The sequence below is a fragment of the Orycteropus afer genome, unplaced genomic scaffold (assembly GCF_000298275.1).
Source record: "Orycteropus afer afer isolate SDZICR_OR568_19922 unplaced genomic scaffold, OryAfe1.0 scaffold00378, whole genome shotgun sequence".
NCBI lineage: Eukaryota > Metazoa > Chordata > Mammalia > Tubulidentata > Orycteropodidae > Orycteropus > Orycteropus afer.
The window spans coordinates 1,694,392-1,702,217 of record NW_006921965.1 but is presented as its reverse complement, the minus strand read 5'-3'; the positions used below and the strand labels follow the sequence as shown (position 1 = coordinate 1,702,217).

At 41.4% G+C, this 7,826-nt stretch overlaps 1 pseudogene; it reads left to right on the top strand.

The window, feature by feature from the left end:
* LOC103207586 overlaps positions 1-6,823 on the top strand; it is a 25,905-nt pseudogene extending 19,082 nt beyond the window's left edge.
* Positions 6,824-7,826: the final 1,003 nt, after the last annotated feature.

Sequence of the window (7,826 nt, the reverse complement as noted above, 5' to 3'; positions counted from 1 at the left end):
AATCCTTTCTTTCAAGGCTCAGGGGTCCAAGATTATCTTCTGTGTCTGTGTTAATTGGTTTCCCTTTTCCTTTGTTGAAGAGGGTCTGTGCAATCCTTCTGCCTAGTCCGCCATCTTGCCCCGCCTCCCAAATGGAGCTCTTGAAAGCTTTAGTTTATGCATATCAGTAAGATTGGTCCTACTCTGAAGATGCAGCTCCTTTCCAGTTGTATTTTGAAAGTCTTGTGACCTAAGTGGCTCATCCTCCTGCACTGTTTCAGATATTGTTTCCAAGTTATTCATATAGTTGCCTAGTAATGTAACAGACAGTGTTTCTCTGCTATTTATAAGGTTTTCCCTGGCCAATTCTTTGAGAAGTGGATGGCCTCTTCCTTTTTCCTAGTCTGTCTCAGTCTGTAAGCTGTGTTGAAAAGCTGTGCATCATGTGTAACCCTGCCAGCATTTGAGACACTGGTGGCACAGCCTCAAGCCTCACAGCAACACACCACCACAGTATAACAAACCAACAGACAAGTTTTTCTCCCTTAGCTGTTAGAAACCTCTCCACCCTCCCCTTACCTGGATCCCTCTGCTGCTTGCTTGCTCTGACCTGGTATCCCCCAGCCTCTGTCTAGCAGCACTTTTATGGGAGTTTTCTTATGTCATCTACTAGGACATGGAGGGAGGTGTGATGGTTGCCATTGTTACAAAGTAGGAGCCAGAAGCTCAGGTGGTGTAAGAGACTTTCCCATTGTCATTTAGCTCAAAGGCCAGGAGAGTTGAGTTTTGGCCTGGGCTTCCAGGAACCAAAGTTTCGGGCCTTCCTCTACAGACCTTACATAGAATGAACAGGAGGACTTGAGGAGAGGCACCTGGGGGATATGGTCTTTGAGTTGATGGCAAGATATTTTAGGGATGGGGCAAGTGTTGAGAACAATGGCTTAAGGTGTGCATGTCATAGGGAGTTGGGAATCATATGGAAGAATTGTTAAGGAGTTGAGTTATAGGAAAAAGTAGGTTCTCTGGTTACTCTGTCTCGACTGAATAGTGGAAGATTCAATTGCATTAATAAATCCAGGCCAAATCTGGAGGTGTTACCTGGCACAAATGTTCATCAAGACTTGGTCCTGAGGCTGGGGAAGGAATGGTTAGGCAGGAAAACAATGGTAATTAAGGGTTATAATGGCTGTGAGATGAGATGCTTATTTTTAATAAATTTTTCTTCTCTGATTTTTCAATTTTTATATAATCATCTTATATTGCTTTGGTAATTATAAAAGGACAACAATGCTGTCTGTGAGTCCTCCTTTAGGATGGTAGATCTTATAGTATTATATTGAGTAGGATCAAGTTCAGGCAGAGCATCACCATAGGGTGAGGGATTGGAAGCTAGGGGCATCTACAGAAATGAGAGATAGTTAAGGTCCAAAAAAGTACTAGAAAGTAAGAATTGAGAAACCTGTGTCAAAGCTAAAATTTAGAAAATTAGATCACAACCTTTGTTAAAAAATTTCCTGGGGTACTGTGTCAGTTTTTTAGTGCTACAGTAACAGAAATACCACAAATGGGTTGTTTTATGGACATAAGTTTATTTACTCACAGTTTAGGAAGCAAGAAGTCCAAAATCAGGGTGCCAACTCTAAGGCAGTTTCTCTCTTTCAGTTCTGGGGAAGGTCCTTGTGTCAGCTTCTCTAGCATTCTTCTCTGGGTTCCTTGGCTATCTCCACATGTCACCTGTGTTTCCCCATTAATGCTTACTTTTCTCTGTGCCTAATCTGCCCTTTTTATATCTCAAAAGTAATTAGGTCTATGATACATCTTACACAGGTCCTCATAAACATGATAAAATCTAATTCCCAAAAAAGATTATGTACACAGGTGTAAGAGTTCAGATTCCAACACATACTTTTGTGTGGTTACAGATAAATCCATAACAGAGATGAAAATTAAAAAAAAAAAAAAAAAAAAAATTACCTAGAGAGAAACTAGAATAATCAAGCTTATTCTCTGTTTGAGTTATGCTTTTTAAAATCTAATTCCCAAAAAAGATTATGTACACAGGTGTAAGAGTTCAGATTCCAACACATACTTTTGTGTGGTTACAGATAAATCCATAACAGAGATGAAAATTAAAAAAAAAAAAAAAAAAAATTACCATGCCCAGGGTCTGGGGTTGGGCGTGAGTATTAGTGCTCTTAAAAAAATCTTCCCAGGTGTTTGTAATGTGTACTCATGGCTGTGAATGTAATGTAAACCTCAGTGACTCAGAAAATCATGGGATATTGGTACAATATATGCTAAGTGGCACATTGAGTGAAGAACTTTAGCTAATTTTGCCTCCACTTTTTAGGGTGGAGATCTTCTCCAGCTACCCCACTCAGCCCACTTCTCCCTGTTGGGTCTGGGCCCCTCATGTGCACTCTTCCAGGTGCTACAACATGTGGTCAGGCCTTGGCAAATTACTAGATGATCTTGTCTTCCATGATCAAATTGGGTGGAGATTGGGAGGATGATCCTGATGCTGGAGTCATAGTTTTTCAATGAAGAAAGATGTTCCCACCATGTCACTTCCCTCCCCCAAAATTATTGTTGTATATGAGAGTTTGATTCAGAACTGGTAGTGCTGTATATGCGAATTTCAGGTGTAATGTGTCTATTTAGGTAGCTGGTAACCTAAAAGCTTTCTTCACATCACCCCCATCTGTGATTATTTAATATTATGTATCTGGGAAAATGTGCCCTAATGTCTCAGAATAATCAACGCCAGGCCATCCACACATTGGGCATAGAAGTAGTACAGAGGGTGCTGAGTTGTTCCAAGGGCTATGAAAACAGTTTCAGGACAGTGACAAGAAGGCACTGAGGGAAGGGTGTGGTTAGTAAATAGCCTGCCTTTCCTTTGAACTCTACCTTTTCACGAATAAATTCATTCACCTCTTTTCTATTGTTACTTATATTCAGGATATTGAGAGTTTCATAGCCAAATTTGGAGAGTCTGGTTTTATCCTTGTGTCCCTGGGCTCCATGTTAAATACCTATCAGTTCCAAGAGATTCTCAAGGAGATGAACAGTGCCTTTGCTCATCTTCCTCAAAGAGTAATATGGAGATATACGTGTTCACATTGGCCCCAAAATGTGCGATTGGCAGCAAATGTGAAAATTGTGGACTGGTTTCCTCAGAGTGACCTCCTGGGTATGGCCTTCCCAGATCTGCTTCTCTTTCCTGTGCATGTCCTAGAGTTCATCTGGCCTTGTCTCTCCTTGTGCATCTCAGCAGCACAAGAAGGAAGCAGGTGGTAGCTAATGGCAAGCTCCAGAGGGCAGGAGAGGAGAAGCCTGCTGGGGTGGGAATTGGGCTGTGCTTTCAATGACAGCAGATGCCCAAACAACTACCTCCTCTTCATTCCTTTCTTTTCCATGTCCAGTGTTCTCAGCCAGAAATGATATTCTCTTTTAGGTTCCTTGATGGCATTTGCATTGGGCAAGGTCACTCAAATACTCTCCACGACAACCTTTGTATTCCAAGAATACAGCCCAGGGAGGACACATTCATACATAAACACACATCATCCTTATACAACCAAGGATGTGAAGAGCTCATACTTTCTCCATATTGATACCAACAGTGTCTTTTGGATATGCCATAATATCTGATTGACAAGATGAGAAACCTCATCACTGATTTTTTGATCATAAGACCAGATCACTACACACCCAAGGTTTTTTTTGTTTTTGTTTTTTTTTTCTTAGTGACCAGTGCTATTTCTTGGACACCATTGCTGACACAGGTACTGGCTGGGTCAGAAGCTCATAACTAAGCTTGTGGGTCAAAATAAGAAATATGTTCCTGATCCCACCCCCACAAATGTATTTCATAAAGTGTGGTCTCCATTTTCAAAGAGTTCACAAGGAGGTTCTGATGTACATTCCAGTTGAGAGGTACAGTTCAAGATGATGCTTTCATTATTATGAGTCATTTTTCTTTGCTCTCAATAAGTGTGAGAAAGAAAGGTAGGAACTATAAATACTATGTTGCCTGCTTTCTGGCACTTCTCATAAAATTGAGGAAGAAACCTACACAGACTCTAAAGATAACAAGGCAATGTAAGGTTTCTGGGTGGCACATGAATTGTGATGTCAATTCCTGTGTCAGGAATTCAGAGAAGAGGGAAATAAGTGGAAAGTGGAGAAGATGAAGTAAATGCAAAGAGGTCATGGACAAGCAGAGATTAGAGAAGCAAAGAAAGAGGAGACAGGGAGGAGAGAGAAAGGGATGCATATATATATATGAATGGAAGGAAGAGTATAGGTTTCTGTAAATGAATATATAATACTCTTCTCTGAATATTTCTTTGGGATCTCAGTGGTTTCTGGACATAGGAAAGAGTCTCTATGTAGAAGCCAGACTTGGAATCTTAAATCTTGGAACATGCACACTTGTGGTATCTCAAGCAAACCAGTGTAATTACAATGGCTCCAACAACAGTTTGAGATTCCCTTGACATTTTCTTCTTCCTTTGCTGTACATGCTCGAATGTCCTGTTTTCTTCGAAACAGTTTACCCTAGCATCCATCGTTTTGTCGGTCATGGCAGACAGAATAGCATAATGAAAGCCATCCAACATGGTGGGCCCATGGTAGACATTCCATTCATTGGAAACCACCCTGAAAACATGCTGTGAGTAGAATTCAAAAATTTTGGTGTCACTATCCAGTTAAAGCAGCTGAAGGCAGACACTTTTGCTCTTAAGATGAAACAAGTCATAGAACAAAAGAGGTATGCAGCGTTCTGTGCATATGGTCACTTAGGCTAAAGGAAGCATTGCTTTAACCAAAAACAATGTGTGGATCTACTTTGTAATAAGGTGAAGTTTCCCAGGCAATAAATAATAATAAACAGGTATGGTAATAATAAATAGGTATGGTAAGAGCTGACTTGTTTCCTCTGAATGCAGAACTAGAACAATTTAGGTTAGATGCTGAGCACAATTTTTTATCTTAAAGATTGTTGGGGACACAAGGATTTTACATAGAGACACTTGTATCTCTGATGTCAGATAGGTCTTGACAGAGGTTTTATGTAATAAATATTTTTTTATAATAATAGTCTACTGAGGCAAGAGTTTGCCTTTGTGTTCTTCCAAAACATGAAGATATCCACCTCTGGGTCTTTTGCCCATGCTGTTCTCTAGAACATTCCTTCTCTTCTTTTCTTTGACTGGCTCTTACATGACATTCCGGTTCATCTTCAATGCCACTTTCTCAGAGTCCTTCTCTGCCCACCAAAGCTGGTGTCCTCTCACCCACCTCATTTAGGTTATTTCCTTAACATATCTCAAGCTCTGTAATTGCCTGTTTGCTTTTGTTTTCATTTCTTGTCACTCTCTCACACTAGATACTGAATTCTATGAGGACAACAAGGTGTGTCTCATGCAGTCCATTGCATTCCCAGGGCACACCACAGGGACTGCCATAGAGTGTGGGGCTAATGATTTCTGTTACGTGATTCTAAAGAAGGGCCAGATGACCTTCATGGTAATTGCCTCTCCAGCACAATGACCTTATTATGAAGGACTGAATTTCCCTATTAGAGCTCCAAGGCCACAAACCCTCAACCACATCTCAGTGCTTCAGGAGACCTCTTTGCATATCAGGAAACAAACAAACAAACAAACAAACAAACAAAAAACAAGCCCACACAAGAAGACACTAAAAATTGCGTTGACCCATGATTTTAAAGTAACTACATAGCTAGGCATTTTTAACTTGAAAAAATTTGGCTAAGCCTCAGTAATCTGTTAGCCCTAGAGATTTTGAATGTATTTGTTATGTCATGTGTTTGAAATATTTATTTTTTGAAGAACATCTGGGTAGCTTTCACTTGATTCTCAAAGTCCTCAAATCCCAAAAGATCAAGAACAGCTGTCCCTTGTGTAGGAGTCATTTTCCTCTGGAATGTTCCCCAGACATTTGGCAACATTTGACCATCTACATTCAGAACTGACTACAAAATTTGTGTGTACTGGTGCCTGTGAAAGCACGGGGCCCAGGTTAAAGATGTATTAAGAATTTCAAGATGGACAATGCAGACAATAAATCAAGTACCTGGTCCTTCTGAGTGCATGGCCCTGTGGTACTGCACAGACCTGATATCCACGAAGCCACCCTGTCTACTTGATGCTGTCATGGTGCAGGAGAATGTAGTGTCTTCCCCAAGGCCTGATAGTCCAGAGTCATATTTGTTCATAGCCCAGAGCCTGTCACAAAGAATGTGTTCAATATATGTTATAATACCATAATTACATCATATGTTATTCATAGTCTCTGGTTAGTTTCCTTGGGATGGGATTAGTTCAATAGACTTACAGTATTTCAGCAGTTTCTCTCTCTTAGCATCATGTGCATCATTGTATGTACATTTGTTTATTGAACTTTTGAAAGGACCCTGCTAGATAGGGATGATGAGATCAACAACTCTTCTTTGCAACTCACTCTTTAGTGCATCTGAAAGAAAAAGTTCATCTTCTGTAAGCCTTCTGAGACCTCATCAGTAATGCCCCCTTTGTGTTTGTCAACAGGTACAAGTCTACAGCCATGGCTGCCTGTGTGATCAGGCTCTCCCACTCCCAGAGGCTGGTGTGCTGGATTGACCACATCCTTCAAGACAGGGGGTGGGGCACACCTCAAACCCTATGCCTTCCAGCAGCCCTGGTATGAGCAGTACCTGCTTGATGTCTTCTTGTTCCTTCTGGTGGTCATTCTAGGTTCCATTTGGCTCTGTGGAAGACTGATGCACATGGTGGCTAGGTGTCTGTGTGGATCCAGGAAGCTGAAACAGACATGATGGATGATTCTAGGCTGGGTGTGTTGGGGATTCCCTAGGTCTTGGGAGGCTTCCACCAGCACAGGCCAGCCATTGTGTTCTCCCATGTCTTCCACTTGCTGGTAGTACTGCCATTTGCTCCTCACTTTTTTTCCCCTCTATTCAAAAATCTTTACTCAGCACCCTAGGGCTTCTCACCTGGTTCCTGTGTGAACTGGGCCACCTCCATTCAGATATAAACTGTCATTGGTTAGCCCTGCCTTCTCATCACTCTCATCTCCTAGCCACAGTTCTCTGGCCACTTCGTCTTCCTTGTCCAGGCTCTACCCATTTTGTCTTCCATAATCTTTTTTTTTTTTTCCTACATGATTATTTATAGGAGCTTTATTAATAATACTCCAGAAGAAACAACTCAAATGTCCTACAGTGGGTGAATGCTTTAACAAGTAGTTACATTCATACCATGCAAGACTACTCAGGAATAAAAAGTGTGATTGTTGACACATGCAACAACCTGGATGCATCACCAGAGAATTATGTTTTGTAAAAGAAGGCTACTCCCAAAGGATAACCTAAGAATCCATGTATATAATACTCTTACAGAAATAGAGAACAGATGAACAGTTCCAGGGTTTAAGAGAGTCATAGCACGAGGGAAGTGGATCATGTTGTAAAAAAAATCTCCATGAAGTATCTTTTTGGTGATAGAAATGTTCTGTATCCTGACTGTAGAAGTTAAGGTTGTGTGTCATCTTGGCTGGGCCTGGTTGAGTGGCTGGGCAGCTGGTGGTAGTTATTCTCCGTGTGAGACTGGCAATCAACTCCATGCTGGGATCTACCACAAGCAGCTGAGTAGCTGCTTTAGGGGTGTGTTCTGCTCCCCATATATAAGAAGCAGCTTTGGGAATGGCCTCTAGCTTATGGCACGCTTGAACCCTGCTTGTAGCCAAGTGGTTGTTCAGCAGCCTGCCCTGCTCTGCCAATCATGGCAAAGGCCTGCTGTGCTGTTTGGTAACATCAGGAC